The sequence below is a fragment of the Bidens hawaiensis genome, unplaced genomic scaffold (assembly GCF_021521415.1).
Source record: "Bidens hawaiensis isolate Kalapana, Puna unplaced genomic scaffold, B.hawaiensis_p1.1 tig00040113_1, whole genome shotgun sequence".
NCBI lineage: Eukaryota > Viridiplantae > Streptophyta > Magnoliopsida > Asterales > Asteraceae > Bidens > Bidens hawaiensis.
The window spans coordinates 15,230-37,209 of NW_027505649.1; the positions used below are offsets into that span (position 1 = coordinate 15,230).

The window sequence follows — 21,980 nt, forward strand, 5'->3', positions numbered from 1 at the left end:
TTTTAAGAAATGTAACTTGAGTAAATGTTTTTTTTAGAGAGATGTAACTTGCATAAATATAACTTATGCAATAGTTAAAACCTAAGTTATCATACCTTTTTACTATGTAAACATAATATAACTTATGTTAATGTATAATTAGCGGAAGAGTCTGTGCTTCGGCGGGGACGCAAGGGGAATATAGTCAATAGAGGGTTGGTTCATTAAGGTATCGATATTTTGCATGGTAAAATTATAAAAAAAAAATAAGAAATTTATATATAGCATTATCATAAAAACTAAGTTAAGCACAATTACGTATTAAATTTTATCTTTTTCAACTTAACGAACATTGGTTCGTTATAATACCATCATTCGCTATAGTATGTACTTTTCAACTAACCCATCAACAGATGTTTTATTCATAATTAAAAAATATATGTTAGGATTAGAACCTTCATTCGCCCATATAGCATCCCGATATATAATTCCTACCATCCATCAAATGAGCCAATATGGTCTAGACATGAACATAAGCGTTCCGTTATATACTAATACCATGTGGAAAAGTAGATTGCAGGAAGGAGTGAAGTAGCATCAATGGAGTTTTCCGACGTGTCTGTACTTTTACTAGAGGACCGGAGGTAGAAGATGAAAAGATAAAATAATGTATTTAATTATAAAATAATAGATTAAACAAAATAATTTATATTAAAGATATAGCCCAGGCTAAAAGAAAATAATGGCCACCCATTCTTAAGTCTTTTTAGTCTATATATATCAGTGATAATTAATTCATTTTGTTTATATATATATATATATCATTTTCTCGCTTTGTATAATTTTGTCATACCTATATACATAACGTAATAAAATTTTCTTATAATAGATGGATGACTTTTTTTTGGTAAAAAAAAACTAAATCAATTAGCCTCACCAAATCTGTTAAAATGATAGCAACGATAAAAGAGTAAGAGAATAAATTGAATTAGCGGCGTAGCGAATTTTCTATTACGGCCCCCTCAGCTGAAAAGTTCTGGTTTCGTCACTGGTCCCCCCCTTCCTGTTTTATGATTTTTTTAATACATTTTGAGTCTGCCCCCTGGCCCTAACGTCCAAGCTTCGCCGCTGTGTGCATGAATCTTTGTAGTTTTTATGTTATCTCTATTATAGTATTATTCTTATATTCTTCTAATATCTAAATTAGTAAATTCATATAATCATTTATTATATTGTTAGACGAAAATATAAAGAAATAACTTATTCAGTACACAACATTATAAGTTATTAAACATGCACTCTCAATCACTTATTAAAAAATGTAAAGAAACAATTTTAAACCTTGAATTATTTAAACACATTATTAGTTTATATAAATAAGCATATTGATAAAACACTCATTAAAAATGATACTTTAAATACATTGCACAAGAATTAAGATTAACCGTTATCGTTGTTGAAGGACTAAGGAGTAAGGACAATAAAAGTTATTACACTATTAACTTTTAAAAAATTATTTTCTTAATATCATATAAGAATATGAAAAAAAAAAATTGAATATCAACTATAAAAAGTATTAAGTAAGATTTAAATATTAGTTTAAATAATGAAATTGTAAATAAAGTATTAAAACATCACATTTTCTAAATATAATTATAGGAAGTATAAATTAATCAACAGTACACATATACTCTGTTAGAATAAATATATTTATATATTTATTTATGGCCCTTATGATTATTTATATTATTATAATTGATCAAATAATATCATAAGCCTTATTAGATAATAGGTAAAAGCTTGATGGACGCTTTTACCCTTAAGACTAATTAAAAGGTTTCCCCTTGGGTGTATATATATAGAGAGATAATTAGAGAGTCTAAGGTTGGTTAATTGGCTAATCATAACACCTCAGAGTCATCCCACAACTCTCTCTCTCAAATCGTGTTCATCAAGAACACATAACTCCATCCTAACCGATACACCCTAAAAGGGAACCGAATCAGATTAAGAAGATGTCGATCTCCAACATCACTGGATTATCAGGTATTACATCCTTACTCGTTTCCATTATATCATCAAATAGAAGAAACTGATCAACATGTGGTATCAGAGCATGATGTTGATTAATCAGTTTCTTCGATGTCCATAAAACTGGAATTAAAATCGGAAACGAATTTTTGTTTAAAACCCTTATGTTTACGGTTTTGATCATCATCATAAAATTGATTGGATTTGATGTTCGTATTACTTCCAACGAATTGTCAGGTCTGATTAAAACCTGTTTATTATCAAAACCTGATTATTTTCGAAATCTGTTTTACAAAACGTTAAGATTTCGATTCCAGTGTTATTAATCTGATAAAATAATCGAATTATCAGTTTCATTATTTTTTGAAACTGTTCTTATTTTCGAAGATGTTCTTGATGAACATCATAATTTTCGAAAAACTAACACTAATTTGGATTAACTTGGGAAACTGAAATCTGTTAACGAGATAATGTTATCTCTAAATTTAATTTCAAAATCTTTTAAATAAAATAAAAGATATTATTTTGAAATCTTATTAAATTTTGAGATAATCTAAAATTTTAACAGAATCTCCCAAATCCCTTAAAATTAGGAAATAGGTTATCAGGTTGATTAAAATTAATTTTTCGAATTCTGCTAATGTTGCGAATCAATGCATCCATTCGCAACAAATGGACTCCAATCGCAACAAACAAGATGTTGCGAAATCGCATGATGTTGCGAGTACTCTTAATCGCAACAACTATGTTGCGAGTGCTTTAAATCTTGCGAGTAACATGTTGCGATTATCCACTAATTATGTTGCGAATCAGAACCTGGCATCACAAAATGTTGCGAAAGGGACACATGTTGTGAAAGGTCACTAATGTTGCGAGTGCTTAAGATGTTGCGAGTATTACCTATGGATGTTGCGATCGGCCTTGAGATGTTGCGAGTATTACCTTATGTTGCGAGTACTCTTAATCGCAACAATTATGTTGCGAGTACTTCAAATCGCAACAATGCTGATTACATTGCAACAACATCATTCGCAACATCTCTTATAAAGCATCAATCGCAACATTACTTATGACCTCACTATCCGCAACATCTAAAATCCCCTAACCAAATTCGCAACATTATTTCGAAGTAATCGCAACTTCTCTTATATCTTAGATGTTGCGAGATGATCAGAAACCCTTATGATAACCTAACTGATTAAGGGGCCCTGTTGTTTTTTTTTAGGGGTAACCCAAGCAGGGGGCGCTGCCCCCCGCACCCCCCGTTAAATTACTTAACTTAAATAACACTTCTAGTTCACTTCTGCCCAACGGTGATGTGTAACCTAATATTGTTATTTAAGTCTAATTAAGTATGTCACTTAAAAGTGTATGTCCTAACATTATCAGACATTCGCGTGATTTTAGTTTTGCCTTAAATACACAAAAGTTTTCACTTCTGCCCAACGGTGATGTGTTATACTTAGTGCATTGCGAACCTACTTAGTGCCTAAAATCTTAATTGTCTCACTTCTGCCCAACGGTGATGTGTTACAATTAATTTTGCACAAAACTTTAATTTTCATAATTGCTTGAATATATTCACTTCTGCCCAACGGTGATGTGTTTTTATTTAAGTAGAACTTAATTTAAGTCTGTTATTTTGGTGTTTTATAATAGACTATATCACAGCTTCCTTATATAATGGTCCTTACTTGTTTGCCTGCTTTAGATTAAGTGCCCTTAGATCACTCTAAATTCTTCCTTAAGTTTCCAACTAGATGCCTTATTTAGATTAGTATCTTATTTTCTCATCTTATTTCCACCAGCTCCCAACTGTGGGATTGAAACCTTGACTGGCGCTAACTTTACTGCTTGGAAAGACTCCCTTACGCTGACACTTGGTATGCTGGACTATGATCACGCGCTCAGACATGAAGCTCCTCCTGCTCTTACTGATAAGAGCACAGCTGAACAAAAACTTGCTCATGAAAGGTGGGAGAAGTGTAACAGGATGTCACTTATGCTGATCAAGAACTCTATTACTGCTACCATCAGAGGAGCCATTCCTGATTCAACTATCGCCAAGACTTATCTGGCTTCTATGGAGGAACAATTCAAGGGAACGTCTAAGGCACATGCTTGCACTCTTATGCTTAAGTTGGTGACTACAAAGTATGATGGAAGGAGCGGTATTCGTGAGCACATCATGATGATGCAAGACACGTCGAACAAGCTTAAAGACTTGGACATGTCAATCAGTGAGGGTTTCTTAGTCCAATTCATTATGACTTCTCTTCCTGCTTCTTATGAGACTTTTAAAGTCAATTACAACACACAGAAAGAAAAATGGTCAATGAGTGAGTTGATCGTTATGTGTGTCCAAGAAGAGGAACGTCAGAAAGTGGACAAACCTGAGATGGCTTACCTTATGACTACCGATAATTTCAAGAAGCGGAAAGGAAGTTTCAAAAAGAAAGCTGCTTCTAAGTTCCAGAAAAACAATCCAAGTACAAGCACTGCCTCCAGCTCTAAGAATCCTTCAGGGAAGTTTTTCTGCAAGTTCTATCGTCTGACAGATCATAAGCAGAAGGACTGCCCAAAATTTAAGGAATGGCTGGCTAAGAAAGGTAATGATCTCTTTATGATACTTGAGTCCTTTAATTTAGAAGTTCCATCTAATACTTGGTGGGTTGATAACGGTTCAACTGTTCATGTATCCAATTCTTTACAGGGATTCCTTACAATCCAGAAGCTGGAGGGAAACCGAAGAACACTAAAGATGCCTAATGGAAAGCCTCTAGTAGTCAAGGCTGTGGGAACTTTTGAATTACGCATGAGAACTGGGTTTTGTATTAAACTTTATGATACCTTATATATTCCTGAAATTACCAGGAATCTTGTATCAGGAATAAAGTTAGACAATGACGGTTATGTAATTTCTCATGGTCATGGCAAACTTACTATTAGCTTTGAATCTAAAGTTGTTGGTTTTGGCTATCTGGATGGTCTCTATAAATTAGAATTGGATGATGATTTTACCAAGTCTTTGTTATCATATAATCTTAATGAATCACTAACAAAGAATAAACGAAAACGAGACTTAGAAACCTCATCTAAGTTGTGGCATGAACGTTTAGGCCACATTTCACGAGAACGATTATCTCGACTCGTGAAGGATGAAGTCTTACCATCTCTCGATTTCACTGATTTTGGAACTTGTGTCAAATGCCTTAAAGGTAAAATGACATCAGCGAATAAGAAAGGTGCTACAAGGAGTTCTAATTTATTAGAAATTATTCACACTGATATCAGTGGTCCTTACACTATCGCTGGAATAACTGGACATAATTCATTTATCACTTTCATTGATGATTATTCACGCTACATGTACTTGTATCTCATTAAGGAAAAATCTGAATCATTAACAACTTTTAAAGACTATAAAACTGAAGTTGAAAAACAATTAGGTCTTCAAATTAAAGTTGTTCGATCAGATAGAGGAGGTGAGTATTATGGTAGACATACTGACATTGGACAAGCTCCTGGCCCATTTTATGAATTTTGTAAAAGCCAGGGGATTGTGAACCAATATACCATGCCCGGTACTCCTCAGCAGAACGGTGTTGCTGAGAGAAGAAATAGAACCCTAATGAACATGGTTCGCAGTATGTTGGCCAACTCTAATTTACCTCAATTTCTCTGGACTGAGGCCTTAAAGACAGCTGTTCATATACTAAATAGGGTTCCTTCCAAATCTGTCCCTAAAACTCCTTATGAACTTTGGACAGGGAGGAAACCGAATCTAAGATATATGAAAGTATGGGGCTGTCTTGCTGAAGCAAAGCTTTATAATCCTTTTCTAAAGAAACTTGACCCGAAAACGATCAGCTGTTTCTTTATCGGCTATCCTGATCACTCAAAGGGTTATCGCTTCTATTGTCCTTCTCACATTACTAGAATTGTAGAAACCAGGCGTGCCGCATTCCTTGAGGATTTTAAGGTCAGTGGGAGCAGTGAAAATCCTAATGCTGATTTGCAAGAAGCACAAGACGCGGGGGAGAGGGATTCCTCGCTCACATTAACTCCGATTACTCCTCTTGTACTCAATGCTGCATCGCATGTCACTGCACCAAATTCTACAGAACTTATCATACCAGAAAATGAAGTCACATTAAACGATCAATATCAACACAATGCTGAACCCGATAATCAACCCAGAAGGTCATCTAGGCCCAAAAAGCCTACTAATTTTGGTGATTATGTAACCTTTCTGGCTGAAGCTGAAGAAATGGATGATGGAAAGCTTAATGATCCTACCTCTTATCATGAAGCCATTAACAGTGATCAATCTTCTAATTGGAATAAAGCTATGACTGACGAGCTTGAATCCATGAAGCAAAATGACGTTTGGGATTTGGTTGAATTACCCAGCGGTGTCAAACCCGTAGGATGTAAATGGGTCTTCTAAACAAAACTGGATCCGAATGGAAACGTTGAACGCTATAAGGCGAGATTGGTTGCAAAAGGCTATACTCAGAAAGAGGGAATCGATTATCAAGAGACCTTTTCTCCAGTTTCTCGAAAAGATTCTTTAAGGATTGTCATGGCTCTAGTAGCTCATTATGATTTGGAGCTACATCAGATGGATGTCAAAACTGCTTTCCTTAATGGTGACTTGGATGAGGACGTGTTCATGACACAGCCTGAAGGTTTCAAACCCAAAGGGCAAGAACACTTAGTCTGCAAGTTAAAGAAATCTATATACGGGCTAAAGCAAGCATCGCGTCAATGGTATCTAAAGTTTGATGAAGTCATGAAGAAACAGGGTTTCGAAAAAAATCAAGTGGATCAATGCACCTACCTCAAGATGAGTGGGAGCAATTTTACTATTCTTGTCCTTTACGTAGATGACATTCTACTGGCAAGTAATAGCTTAGACATGTTGTGTGAGTCGAAGCGCTTACTTTCGCGAAATTTTGACATGAAGGATCTCGGAGAGGCTTCTTACGTTATTGGCATCGAAATACACCGAGATAGACACAATGGGATCTTAGGTCTATCCCAAAGGGCCTACATTGAGCGTGTCCTAACCCGTTACAACATGAAAGATTGCAACCCCTCTGCAGCTCCAGTAGTTAAAGGAGATGTTTTTGGCTCATTCCAAAGTCCGAAAACAGAGGCTGAAAAGGCGCAAATGAGAATGATACCTTATGCATCAGTAGTTGGAAGCCTTATGTATGCTCAGGTCTGTACTCGTCCAGATATCGCCTACATCACTGGAATGCTTGGGCGTTATCAGACTAATCCTGGTCTGGCTCATTGGAAAGCAGCTAAGAAGGTCTTAAGATATCTGCAAGGGACGAAAGACTATAATTTGACTTATAGAAGAAGTGATCATTTGGAAGTGGTGGGTTATTCTGACTCTGACTTTGCTAAATGCAAAGATGATAAGAAATCCACTTCAGGGTATATCTTTATGTTAGCAGGCGGACCTATTTCATGGAAGAGTCATAAACAACAGTTGACTGCAACTTCTACCATGATGGCAGAATACATAGCTGTTTACAACGCTACCTGTCAGGGAATGTTGCTTAGGAATCTTGTCACTGGACTCAAAATTGTCAATTCCATTTCTAGACCATTGAAGCTTTACTGTGATAACTCAGCTGCCGTTAGTTTCTCGAACAGTAACAGTTCGACTGGCGCTGGACTATTTCTTGATACAAAGTTTTTGTTCGTACGTGAACGAATTGAGGAAAATAATCTTTGTATTGAGTATATAAGTACTAAAGATATGCTTGCGGATCCGATGACAAAAGGTCTCCCATCTAAAGTATTCGAAGAATTTGTTTCGAGAATGGGCTTATTTAAAGATCTTATTTAATGGCATATTGTACTTACTTACGTTTATTAATAAAAGTTTCCTCACTTACTTGATTTACTTGTCTCTTAATATGTTCACGCTAGCCTAATGACATATAGACACTAATATGTAAGTCAAAATTAAGGGAATGATTTGATCCTAATGTTAAGTTTTAAATTTGGATTGTGGTATGATTAATGGGGGTCTTGTTTCGATTACTGATTCAATGACTGTATTTCTCTGCTACATTTGGGTTTAGAACTAAAATGAGTATTAATTCCTGCGCAGGCTTACCTAATGCTCATAATAAATAATCACTCGGCCAAGTGGGAGAATGTTAGAATAAATATATTTATATATTTATTTATGGCCCTTATGATTATTTATATTATTATAATTGATCAAATAATATCATAAGCCTTATTAGATAATAGGTAAAAGCTTGATGGACGCTTTTACCCTTAAGACTAATTAAAAGGTTTCCCCTTGGGTGTATATATATAGAGAGATAATTAGAGAGTCTAAGGTTGGTTAATTGGCTAATCATAACACCTCAGAGTCACCCCACAACTCTCTCTCTCAAATCGTGTTCATCAAGAACACATAACTCCATCCTAACCGATACACCCTAAAGGGGAACCGAATCAGATTAAGAAGATGTCGATCTCCAACATCACTGGATTATCAGGTATTACATCCTTACTCGTTTCCATTATATCATCAAATAGAAGAAACTGATCAACATACTCGTGATTTTTTCTTTTATTATTAAAAGCAAAGCCGAACCTAGCACGGCTTAAGGATTTAAGCTCTTAAACCTTTGAAGAATCCTTCCTTTTCCCATATGGCATACAACGCGATGATACATGGTTCCGTTTAACAGATATTTTCATCTTGAATTTTAAGGTTAGATACATATATATACAACTTCATATTAACTTATATCACAGCTTTCTTTTAAAGGCTTGTTCCATTATATAAAGTAACAAAGTGATGATGTGACAGTACATTTGACAATGTTGACTTTTTATGTCTCTCAACCTCAAAAACTTTTATTACACTTTGCAATTTCCTATATTTTAACAACACACCTGTGAAGTTGTCAGCATTGTTTATAACCATAATTCAGAGGAGGTTGATAAAAAGCTTCAAGTGTAACTTGTTTTTTTTTTCTTTTCGTTTTCAATTTTAGCCAGGCACCGTTTGTAGCCGTAATCTATTATCGAAACTGACCCAAACTCAATTACCAAACAGACCCGTAATCGATTACAATACTTAACACCCAAGCACGACTACCGAACTGGCCAAAACAAGGCCGTCGCCCGATTAAACATATAAAAGCGTCTTAAAATGTGATATAATACCAACGTTTTTGGCAAAATGTCTGAGGAAAGAAGCTTGTTTATCATTTCAAGTTATTAGCATCATGCAATTATGTAAATGATTAAAATGTTACTTAACATTTTTTTTTATTAAGTTACCTTTCGGAAAACACATGACCTTGTTCTCATTGGTTTCCTAACATCGCTTCTCTCCTTTGTTGCAGTCTAAAGCTTTTCAGTCATGACCCGTTCGCTGACTCGATTTGCTCCCAAAAGTCCTACAAATGTTGCTTTAGATCGATGAAACGACATGACATTTTCAAACAGGATCCATAATACAAGAAGGTGCGGTGACCTGTGTGAAGCAAGACGTAACATTAAATTGTTAATTATTGAGTTCTTTTATGGTTTAATTCAGTTTATTACTTTATTTTGGGATTCATTACCTTAAAGTACAATGTGAGTTCAAAAGGGTGATTGTTGCATGAATATATATGGCTAGCCTTTGGAAGATGGACTTCTAGAGACCATAATGCTTATTGGGATAATTATGCAGTAAAAGAAAAAAGTGACCTAGTGTTATCCTCAGAAAAAAAAAGAATGCATAGAGGGCATGAAACTTCTTCCAATTAGTTGATACCCTTGCATAATAAAGTAACTCAATAAGATAAATTCATTTATAACTGTTATAATTATTAATAGAGTAAAGCGGTCATTTTCGTCCTTGTGGTTTAGTAAATAATGCGAATTTAGTCCAAAAAGTTTATTTTTTGCATATACACCATCCACGTTTTCCAATTTTTGCCAATTACATCCAAATCACTAACGTCGTTAAATTTAATCGTTAAGTCAGGGGTATGCATATCTTTTCACTATTTCTTTATTATGAGCAAAGTGCCAAAATCGTCCCTAAGGTTTGGTCGCATTTGCAAATTTCGTCCAAAAATATTTTTTTTCGCAATTAGACCCTTGATGTTTCTCAACCGTTGCCAATTTCGTCTAAATTGCTAGCTCGGTCTAAATTCAACGTTAACTCAGAAGTGTTACTGTCCTTTTCCGGCCACTCCGCATCTTCAACTACTTTTATATGCCAAAACACCAGCAGTCCCTTATATCATAAAGATATTATTATGTATATATAAAAAATGTCATTAATATACAATTACTTTCTTATATTATAACCAAAATGAATGAAGATAAACCCTGTATGGACTCTAAATACTCCAAAACCCGTGTATCAGTTATGAAGATGGCCAGTTAATTAATATTTGAGAATAGTCTAAAACATATTTTGAAATGGAAACTCTGCATGGTCTGATAAAAGCATCGGAACACATCCTTGTTTTCACAAATAACCAAAATTAGTCAGCGCACGTTTGTTTATTTAATAAACGAACGAACATGAACAAATTTTTTGTTTAGTAGTTAAAACAAACGAACATGAACACATCCGTAACAAAAAACGTGTGCCAACATATCCCACAAGTTAGGGTACTAAGAAATTTCCTTTTTCTTTTTCATTTTGGTATAAAAGTGTCAATTTTAAAAATGGCTTTAGACATAAATTTATATAAAAGGGTCTCATCTTTAAAAGTCGACTGAAAAAAATTAGAGTCCCGTGTTCCTGACTGCAAAAGAGAATGTCCAAATTAAGTTTACACTGAAAGGCAATGGTCATGTCATAGTTATTAAATATTATCATTAGGCCCAAGTTAACAAATTCATTGTACATTTCATCTATCCAAATGTCCTACACAATGTACCCACGTCTAATTTAAAAAATGGTTTTGGTTATTAACTTGCATGCCATTAATATCTTTGGCTTAAATGATCCATTATTCATCCATAGGAGCGAAGGCAATGTATCGGAACGGGGCAAACTCGAGTGATCTATAGTTCCCGTTGAAGACTTGAAGGTGACCTAATAAATATGGTTTATGAGTATTTACAAAAATTACTAATCAATGAATAATTGGACAGGGATCCGATGCCATATATGAATCCAGGCCCCTTCCCTATAAATATAAATACGTAAGTGAATTTTGTAAATTATATAGTATGGCTATAAGTGGTTGTGAGCAGAGTAGAGGGAAAATCTTATATGGTTAAATTTGGGGTTACATCGTTCACATCGTATAATTTTTTTAATATTTTTTAAAAGTGGTAGTGAGTGGAGGAGAGGGAAAAGATTAGGAATGGCAAAAAAAACCCGAGCCGATGGATATATCCGAAACAAGTAGGATGGGTATACCTGAAACCCGACGGGTATGGGCCATCTGAGAGATTAGGATTTGAAATTTTGTGAAGGTATGGGATTAGGTGATGCCCGACCCGATTACCCTAAATCACATACCCGTTTACACGAATCACATGCACGACAAAATCTTAATTTTACTTTAACATTTGTCTATTAATGCTCCATTCTAATAGGTACACAGCTAATAAAAATATTTTTTTCTAATGGATATTTAGTTATTGATATATTTTTTGTGTTTTGTAGGTTGTGGAGTATGTATAAAATAATTATAATGATATTATTTATTTATTTTAACGTTTATATATATATATATATATATATATATATATATATATATATATATATATAGAATGTAATAATTTGTAATAGTTGTTATATGAATAATAAAATGCATAAAAGAATTATAATGATAAAAAATATACTTGAAAATTCTAACAGGTATTTTTTTAACAAACTAACGGTATGCCTGATACCCGTGGTATGCCCGATACCCGACAGGTAATTACCCGATAAATGTCCAACGGGTAATGGGCCGGTTATGGGACGCGCTTTTACAAACGGGAATGACATGGGATTACCAATACCCGGCCGAACCCGGTCACAAAAATAATGATAAATGTATAAAAAGTGTTATTTTATTGAACATGAGAGAGTGTAGTGATTTTTAGTGTTATCATATGAATATGTTGGGAATGCTTTGATTTATTGAGGTGTAACATTCAGCCCCTCGTACCACCAATATAGTCCGCTTTGTCCACAAAGAGCTCACGGATTTGTTTGCAGTTACCCATCCTGCTATTGCTCCCACCTGAGTACGCTTAATTGTGAAGCTCTCCTCTTATCCACTAGCATTAAGCCTAAAACGCGTTGGTGATTTAAGAGGCAGGGCAGTTACTTATTAACCAAGAATCTCTTCTGTCCACGAGCGATGTGAGATTTGCCTAGGGTGTTACAAGCACCCCTCCTTTTGGACTTATCGTCCTCGATGAGATTTGCCCCACCATGCAATCGATGATGTGGGATTCGCCTACGGTGTATCTCCCGACACCCCTGAGGACTCACCGTCCTTAATGAGGTTTGCCCCACCACCCCGAATAGCACAGGAGTGGCTCTTATACCGCTTATTATATCCGGTCCCTCATACCACCAATATTGCCCGCTTTGTCCATGAAGAGCCCACAGATTTGTTTTCGGATGCCCAACTAGAGATTTGTCAGGAGGTCACCCATCCTGCTACTAATCCCGCCCGAGCACACTTACTGAGGAGTTCTCCTCACGTCTAATAGCATTAAGCCCTAAATGCGTTGGTGATTTAAAAGACATGACATTTACTTATGAACCAAGAATCAATCATGTACAAAGCCGATGTGGGATTTGCCTAGGGTGTTACATGAGGTATTAGCCCTAGTTTAAGCAACAAATGAAGAAGGGAAGCATTGCTGAGCTTAGGGACAATTGGTTTGTTTAGAGAATCTACATATGTCTTTTTATTTTGCCTTTGATACATTTGGTTTTTTAGCCCCATAGGTCATGGACTTTATAAATTAGTTTCAACGAGTTGTGCATAGTAATTTTTCGGCATCTAAGAACCAAAGCTTTATTTTTAGTTAGATTGGGTTTGCTATCTGAAAGAAGGTTAGAGCGCAGCTTGTTATCCGTTTATCTATCACTTTATTGTCGTTTGAATGGTATTAAATTTATTATTATGTGATGAAATATTAAAAAAAATATATATGCAAAGTAAGATCTAAAGTTTTTACAAAATTGAAGACAAAAAGTGCATCAATCATCATATTGGAATGGTTGTGCTGTCCCCTTGTCTTGTGGGGTTTTCTATTTTCTGTTACTTAGATTAGTGCATACAAAAGTCATTGATGCATCATGTATACTATTGTGTAGGGCATATTGAGGTAGATGAGACAAAAGTGAGTCATTTTTGCATGGATTCAACGTATTAAGTTAGGTTGAATTGGTTGCTAAAAGCTAGTTTACAGATTTATGATTACGTGTTAGGCAAAAATAGTTGATTGCATTACTTTTCCAAACTGATTTATATAATTCTAAATGTATAAGGTTATGAAAATATATTAAAAAAGAATTCCAAAATAATGTCTAACAATGGTTCAAAGCTGAATATAATGTTGGTGAGCTAGTGTAACCACGAGCGTGATCATTTATCTAGGATGCACATTGTAACAATCATTAGTCTCGATACAAAGAGGGGGGGGGGGGGATAGAACGTACTCTACGTAACTAGTAAAGTTTATATAAAATGAGTGCATATTTGGTCCATCTAGAGTTTGAGGTAATTTTGACAATATATAACTAGATCATATGAGAGATTTAGGAATTTCTCTACTACTATTGGTTCTTTATTTGAAACCTATATGTTTTAGTATGTGTAAACTTTGCCTTCTTTAGCTTTTGGATTATATAAATAACATGGTATTTTGTATCAAGTATCAAACATTTACATTCAAACACTCCTAGAGAGTAGAGATCATATCTAGGGTTTTCTATATTCACTAACACATATATTGTCTTATATAAAATATGTCTTGCTAATACCATATAGGAGCATATGTCACTATAGCTAGCTACGACATCACACCGAAGCTTTTGATGTATTGATTGTTCATTTAAAATGGCATGACTTATTTTTAAGTGTTCAACTTCTCTTTTCTCAACTAGATCGAGGAATGTGAAGAGCCGGAATTATAAGAGATTCCTTGAGTATCATAAAATACTCCTGGTTACGTCTTTTTATCAAATTCTTAACCACGGTCGCACAGTGATTTTAGTCATACAATCAAGTAAGCTTGATATTTCCTTTATCAACGTTTCGAATTTTTCAAAAGCTTCATTTCGTGTTTTAAAACCGAAATCCACATGTGAAAAAGAAGAATGAGCATGAAAGTGATGATATATACTTTTGACTAATGTTTATCATAGATACTGGATAGGTTTTTGATTTATCACCTTTGTGCTTTATCTTCTATCATTTCTTTTATATATCCTTCAATATTGTTGTAATGCTATATATGTGTATATGTTTTTTTTACTTCTTTATAAGTAGATTATTTTAGCTCAAAACGTAAATATTATTAATCTTAATACTCCTATACAACTGCTGATCTAAGGGATTTGAATTAATACCGATACATTTTAGAAAAAAACAGAAAAAGATTTTGCATCGGCCGTTTGCCCATTAAATATATATATAGGGCATATTTGGCAGAGATCTTTTAAAAGCTTCTAGATTCAAGCTTTTAAGAAAAAACTCCTACTCAATTAAAAAAACTTTGTTTGATTGAAGGAGTGAAGCTTTTAGGTAATGAGAAAAAACTTAAAGCTTGAAGCTCCTACTAGTAGTATTAAGAAAAAGCTACAAGCTACCAACTAGTTTTGCCAAACATACCTATAATTAGGGGTGTGCAACGGGTACGACCCGGACCGTTTACATGGAACCCCGACCAGAACTGTTTACATGGAATTTTGAAACCCGGAACCGGACCATCTACAAATGGGTCGGACCGGGTTTTGAAACGGGTTCTACGGGACGAGTTGGCGATTTCACGGGTTAGACCACACTCGCCGTCGCTTAGCCGTTTAGCTGTATTCTTTAGTTATACTTTTAGGGTTTCTAAATACGGATACACTAACTTAACCAATAAACAAAGAGGAACTTTCATGGAGCAGATGATAAAAGTATTTTAACCAGTAAGTTGAAATTAAAGAAAGATAAAAAGTATAAACAATAAAGAAATGAGGTTTGAACAATGAAAATTAAAATATTAGCGATTTATAAGAACCATAATATATAAAAGATGCATATGCCTCACCAATGCATGTTTAAATTTTTGACAAATAGGTGTTTGAGAAAAGCATAGAGAAGCCAAGAGACGGGTTTCACGGTTCCGACTTGGTCCGGCGGGTACAACCCGGAACCGATCCGTTACCCGTTTCAAGCTGAATTTCAGAACCGGACCCGTACATGGTTTCAAACAACGGTTCCATTATACGGGTTTTGTAAACCGGGTACACGGGTTTCACGGGTTGGAACAGTGACCTGCACACCCCTACCCATAATCTTTTACATCTGCCAATTAAAGAGATATATATATAATTTTTTAACATTAAAACTATAAGACGAACGGACAAAAATACTAATTATATGATTATATTTGCATGCTATTTGACTCATATGGTCAGCAATTAAATAGGTTAAAATACACATGTACTATTAATATTGTAATAATGATCCAACCTGTAAAGAAAGTGTCCAAATTAAGTTTGTATTTAAAGGAGGGCTTATCCTAATTGTAAAGAATGTGACCAAATTAAGTTTATATTTAAAGGAGTGCTGATCCAATGTCTGTAGTCATATTTGTTAAGGAAAAGTATGATAAAAATTAAACCAAATGTCCAACAAGAAGGCTCTCTCAATTGAGTCAATTCACATTTAGTACTTTAAAAATAAAAATAGAAATTACTAAATTCATTGTACATCTAATCTAATTTAACCAAATGTCCAACACGAAGGCTCTCGCAATTCGCATTTAGTAAGTGTTTTATAAAGTTAAAAGATCAAACTACCCTTGGCAAGAAGTATTATTTTTTTTCACACGGGGTACAACCATTAAAGTGATCCCTTAAACCCCATATTACAATAAACTTGCAATGTAACATATTATGGTGTAAAAGAATTGAATACCCTTGACTAGAAGTATGAATTTTTTTCACGCTTGGCACAACCATTATAGCGATTGCTTGAACCTCATATTCCAAAAAACTTACTTTGTAACATTTCCTAGTGTAAAAGACCAAATTAACCCAAGCGGGTCATATGGATCTTTTCACACTCACATCCACACGTCCCGTTGAATCCCATATTCCCAAAAAAAAAAAAAACTAATCTTTAACATTAAAATGCGAATAAAGAAAGCCGAAGGTAGAATATTATTTGTAGACGAATCATACTGATCAATACCAATGCAAAAATGATCAGATGATAAACATTACGGCCCAGAAGCTGTTGAAGAAGTAATCGTAAAGTAACCATTACTTTTGCAGGCTATAGTGTCATAGTGAACTAATGAAACATGTAAGTATATCTGATTAACGATTTAATAGAGAATGAAACAAGTGAGAAACAAAGGAGATGAATGGTGGATCCTTTGTTGGCTAATGCTCAGGAAAATTTGGATTTAAGGCTAAGTTTTGATTGTTTGGATACCGATAAATTGTTGGCAATCCGTTTTAGAAGAGTTAAAAATGTGGGATCAGGGTTGTTAAGACACTTCATTTACATTTTTGATACTTAGTTGTATTTTTGTAATTTTTAAAGATGTAAATTTGTAAATTAATTTATTCATAGAGTTGATCCGCTACCCATTTGGGATGCGAGACTAACTATTTACAAGAGCGTTTTCAAAATAATAACGGAAACGTGTCGTCTTTATTATGGCTTGTTTTCAAAATAATAATGTATTTTCTTGTTATTGTTATTATTATTATTATTATTATTATTTTGCTATTTATGTGGTTGTTTTTTTATTGAAGTTAATGGAGTTTTAGATTTGACTAATAATATGGTTGTGCATGTTTCTTGTAAATTTCTAAGAAATAAGAATCAGCATGTATGGATGTGTTTGTGTTACTTTGAAAATCAAAACCGTGACAACCCAAGCAATATGTTACTCTAATATTGAAAATATAAATAAATTCAGTGTGGATATTGAAATACAAAGACGGTTTGGCCGAGTGGTTAAGGCGTGTGCCTGCTAAATACATGGGGTTTTCCTGCGAGAGTTCGAGTCTCTCAGGCGTCTATACTTTCATTTTTTTTGCATTATTTTACCAAACTGCATATAATGAATACAAACAAACGTGACCTAATCATTTTTGTTTTTTTTTTTGTGTTCTATGAGTAACCTACTGGATTGTTGAATTCATGGGTTTACTATGCGGTGGCACCAAGTATATGTATCGTGTAGCATTTTGAATGTTTTGGGCATTTAGTTCTAAGAATCTGATATGATTTCTACAAGAGAAGAAAGTTTGTTGAGTTAACTTTTGGTCATTTTCACCCGTTTGACTTGTTAGGATGCACATCATATAACTACTTACTCTTTTTCCTACAAGGAGTAAATACAGTCGAAATCGGCTCTGTTCTTAGTCACAATACCGTTTAACGGTTGAGTTGATTTCTAAGTAAAATTTTAGATTATATTAAAGAGTGTTTACCAACTATTATGAAGGATATTATTTTTTTATATTTGCCTATGCAAATAAAATAATATTACAACTATATGTATAAAAGTGTTTATCAACTAAACTAGAATCTGTTTAAAAGAAAAACTAATTTAGATAAAAAAAATGGTGCCATTGAATCTTTTTATTATATCTATACTAAAAATCTCTTTTTATTTCATATTTTTTTTAACGGTAAATATGATTATATCAAAAAAGACACTAGCAACATGCCAGAGACGAAAGACAAAAATAAAAGTTACCTTTTCACATAACATCAAATTCACATCAAAACTATCATTCTATCGTTTGGATGTTTTTATATAATGAGAAGAGATATATACAGTATTTTTCCTAAAAAAAATAGTAAATCAAAAAATAAAAAAAGTTATAACACCTTGTTGTTTCCAGCACACTAAATACACCAAACTTAACCATAATTTTGTTGTGTGCTTTCCAATAGTTTTCTAAACCAAACCTAACAAAAGGATGAAGTTTTTCCCTTTCATTGTGCTTGATTAAATATAATCAATTTGTCACACAATTGGCAACCAACACTTTTTTAAGCTTATCTTCTCAATCTTTTTTCTTCTCTAGTTCCAACTTACAAGTTTCAACAATTCATTCTAATCATGACTTTAAAAATAAAATAAGATGGATGGGCTCCTAGTGTTGGTCCAATGGTATTAACACATAAGTAACTCAAATAACATGGTTTTAACAAGATTCAATGAATGTATGTGCAACAAGCAACTAACAAATTTGGTGACTGATTTTGGTGAGGTGGGTGAAATGAATCTGAAGACTAAACCTCTTATATACATGTATCACTGCGTATCTATCTACTTGTATATATATCTCTATTATAATAATATTAAATATTAAATATTAAATAAATACTAAATGATGACAAATTTGATTTTAATAATTTCGCATCCATGAAGCTGACCGATAATAATCCCACCTCAAAAAATAGAATATAGCTGCTACCCGGTCCTGACTTTCATACTAATTGTTTTTATTGGACCTTTATTTAAAACAAAACTTAAGGTCGTTAAGTTTTTTTCCAAATTTCAAGATGGTGTTTTAGGGTTTTTGATTAGAATGATATATGAGTTGATTGACGTAAAAATTACCTCGAAACGGTGATCCAAATGACGAAACGGTGTTTCAATTCGGATGTCTAAACTTTCAATTAATAAAATCAAGCCGTTTGGAACACCGTTTAAAGGTAAGTTTTACATGAATCGACTCGCATAAGCATTCCGATCAAATGTCCTACAACATCAGTTTGAAATTGAAATTTAAAAAAAAAACGAAAGTCTAATAAAACAATTAGTGTAAAGCATGGGACCGGTAAAACCTATTCTTTAAAATTGAATTATTATCGGCTTATTGCAAAAATATTTACTATTAAAATCCAATTTTTCTTAAATAATTAATATACATTCACACACATGTATATATATAATCCTGAAACCATCCTTCCAACAGAAACATGAGTCTTTCAGCCTAAAAAACAAATCTTTAGCTTATTTACAAACAAATCTTGAATCAAAACTGCTGAATTTGGATTAAAGATTTGATCTTTTTGTTGGGTTCATTTCAAGAATTACAAAAGATGCCTACATTGGTCAAGTGCAGTGGTAAGTTTATCATAATTCATACTTTTTTTCTTGATTATTGCATTTCCAAATTAGTTTTTTTTAGGATAAAAATTGAAACTTTAGTGTTGGATCTTGATGGGTTTTTCAATTGGGATAGTTTTGGTTTCTGGGTGTTTCTTGAATTTGTTTATTCTCTGTTTTTTCATTTTTTTCATGCATTTTTGAATGATTTATGCATTTTTTTAATATGGGAAATTGGGGAAATGAGTAAAAGATATTGAAGTTGTTAACTTTAGGGTTTATCTTATGATCATATTCATAAAAGATTATCTTATAAGTTTTTGTGATTAATAAATCAAGAAAATGGTATAATGAGTATTATGAACTTTGAATATGAAGTTGAACATTAATCTTTGAATCATACTTTGAATATGAACTAATATGAACTAATTGATTAAGAAGTTAAACACATTAACATACTTATGATGATTCAGATGATATTATTATTATTATTAATGATTTTTTTTATTTGTTAATGATCAAGCAATCACTACTCTATTATCATTCATGCGTATTATGAACTTTGAATATGAAGTTAAACATTAATCTTTGAATCATACTTTCAATATGAACTAATTTTAATTCAAGAAAATGTTAAAATTGATAAGAAGTTAAACACTAAACATACTTATGATGATTCAGATGATATTATTATTATTATTATTTTTTGCAATGATTAATGATTTTTTTTTTATTTGTAGGTGATGATGAACATCATAAGGGAATATCACTATGTACCATGGATTCGGCCCGTTTATTATCGGTTCATGATCTTTACGCCCGACCTTACAAACGGGCCCGAATTTGCGACTCGTTTAGTCTCTTTTCCAGTAACAACAAGAATCCGTCAATCGAAATCCTCCCGGATGAATGTCTATACGAGATCTTTATTCGTTTATCTGGTAGCCAAACACGAAGCATATCCGCTTGTGTCTCAAAACATTGGCTTATGGTTATAAGTAATATCCGAACCTCAGAACTCGAGTCAACCAAAGTCAAAGTCAACAAGTTATCGAGTGACGATGAACAAGACAACGACGGGTATCTCACGAGGTGTTTAAATGGGAAGAAAGCAACTGATACTAGACTTGCTGCCATTGCTGTTGGTACGTCTGCCCGGGGTGGATTGGGCAAGCTTTCGGTCAGGGGGAGTACTAAAGTCACAAGTATCGGATTCTTGGCAATCGCTCGTAGCTGCCCGAGCTTAAAGATTATTTCTTTATGGAATCTTCCTTCGATCAGAGACGAATCTTTAATAAACATCTCTAAAGAATGTTACTTGTTAGAAAGTCTTGATCTTTCACAGTGTCCCTTAATATCCAACACGGGTTTGGCTTCGATCGCGAAAAACTGCCCGAATTTGTGTTCTTTAACGATCGAATCTTGCAAAAACATAGGAAACGAGGGTCTTCAAACGGTTGCCAGAAGCTGCCCGAATCTGCAATCTTTATCGATCAAAGACTGCCCGCTTGTTAATGATCAAGCAATCACTACTATATTATCATCATCTTCGGGTCTTTTAAAGTTAAAGCTTCAATCTTTAAACATAACCGACTCATCACTTGCGGTTATCGGGTGTTACGGGAGATCAATTACCAATCTTGCCCTCACGGGTCTCCGGTTCGTGACTCATAAAGGCTTTTGGGCAATGGGTAGCGCGAAAAATCTTGAATCTTTAACGTCCTTAGCGGTAATTTCGTGTTGTGGTGTGACGGATCTTAGCCTCGAAGCTATTGGACACGGGTGTCGGGTGTTGAAACATATGGTGGTTAAAAAGTGTTGTTTTGTATCGGATAACGGGTTGGTTTCGTTCACGAAAGCCGCTCGGTTTCTTGAAAGTTTGCAGTTAGAAGAGTGTAATAGGATCACCCAACTCGGGATTTTGGGAACTTTATCGAATCAAGCGTCGAAGTTGAAATCTTTTTCACTTATAAAGGGTATGGGAATCAAAGACATTGAACACCAACCCGTTGACTTTTGTGAAAGTCAAACTTTACGATCGTTAACGATCAAGAACTGCATCGGGTTCGGAAACACTAATTTGGTGATGATCGGGAAGTTATGTCCACATTTGCATAATCTTGATCTAACTGGGCTCGACAAGATCGACGACACAGGTGTTTTTGAGCTTCTTAAAGTCTGCAAAGTTGGACTTTCGAAAGTCAACCTTACCGACTGCGTATGTTTGACCGACAAAATTGTCGTAAATTTGGTCAAGATCCATGGTGGGACCCTAGAAATGGTTAATCTTGATGGATGCAAGAAGATCGGTGACAAAAGCCTGCAAGCAATTTCGGAAAACTGTATAAGTTTAAAAGATCTTGATGTGTCAAAGACTAGTATTACTGATTCGGGTGTATCTTATTTGACACGTGGCGGTTATATGAACTTGCAAGTTCTTTCATTATCGGGTTGTTCTCGGGTTACTAACGAGAGTATGTTTTCTTTAGTTAAACTGGGAAAGACCCTTGTGGGATTGAATCTTCAAGGGTGCAATTCGATAAGTAGTAGTGTGATCAAGTCACTCGTGGTTAACCTTTGGAGGTGTGACATACTTTCTTGAAGAATATAACGAGCAGTCCTGACCGATCGGACCAGGTTGGCGAAATGGTCCAGTTTTTGCAGGC

At 34.2% G+C, this 21,980-nt stretch overlaps 1 non-coding gene and 1 pseudogene across 1 annotated transcript; both read left to right on the forward strand.

The window, feature by feature from the left end:
- Positions 1–17,183: 17,183 nt before the first annotated feature.
- Positions 17,184–17,265, forward strand: TRNAS-GCU (transfer RNA serine (anticodon GCU)). Its single transcript has one exon. It is a non-coding gene; the product is annotated as a tRNA-Ser (tRNA).
- Positions 17,266–20,043: 2,778 nt separating this feature from the next.
- On the forward strand, positions 20,044–21,916 carry LOC143614507 (EIN3-binding F-box protein 2 pseudogene; annotated as a pseudogene).
- Positions 21,917–21,980: the final 64 nt, after the last annotated feature.